Below are 549 nucleotides of genomic sequence, written 5' to 3' on the forward strand. Positions count from 1 at the left end.
CCCTCCCCCGCCCGGCCGCTCCCTCAGGACCCCCCCGGCTCCAGCGCCCTCCCCTCGGGGCTCTGCCCGACGAGGAAGGAGGAGGGAGGATGGCCGTGGCCCCCGCCTCTTCCCCTTCCCCCTCCTCTTCCTCCTCCTCCTCCTCACAGTGGTGACTCCAAAGCCCCGCTGCCCCCCGTGCTTCTCGCCGCCCCGCCAGGCCCCTGCCCTTACCGACAGCGCGGCGCTGGGGCGGCGCGGCCGCGGGCTCCGGCAGGGTTGGGCGGTCGCGGCGTCTCACCTCAGCCTCAGCGCCACCGCCACCGCCATTTTGCCTCCCCTCCCCCGTCTCGGAGGACTCCGCCTCCTCTCGCCAGGTCCTGGCAGCTACCAAACAAACGGCGGCGCGGCGACTCGGAGATTTTTTACCGGTCGCGGGGACTCGCGCCTTCCTCCCAACGCGCAGCCAGCCTAGCGCTGCTCTGGAGGCGTCGGCTCCCTAGAAAGCGGGGCGGGTCCCGGAGTAAGAAGGCGGTTTGCTACGTTCCTTCCAGGACCTGCTGGCCGGTG

General features: G+C 72.1%; 1 protein-coding gene across 5 annotated transcripts in view; it reads right to left on the reverse strand.

Annotated features, from left to right (window-relative positions):
• Positions 1-549, reverse strand: part of NCOR1 (nuclear receptor corepressor 1) — a 57,662-nt gene that overhangs the window by 55,628 nt on the left and 1,485 nt on the right. Inside the window, exon 1 of one of the 5 annotated variants that reach the window (XM_042879880.1) lies at positions 214-263. The exons of the other annotated variants lie outside the window; for them this stretch is intronic. The gene's annotated coding sequence lies outside the window, so the exon portion shown is untranslated. Of the gene's footprint in view, positions 1-213; positions 264-549 lie in introns of those variants that run through there. 5 annotated transcript variants of the gene reach the window in all.

The sequence above is a fragment of the Lagopus leucura genome, unplaced genomic scaffold, assembly GCF_019238085.1.
Source record: "Lagopus leucura isolate 7727_CA_CO unplaced genomic scaffold, USGS_WTPT01 Super-Scaffold_100024, whole genome shotgun sequence".
NCBI classification, from domain to species: domain Eukaryota; kingdom Metazoa; phylum Chordata; class Aves; order Galliformes; family Phasianidae; genus Lagopus; species Lagopus leucura.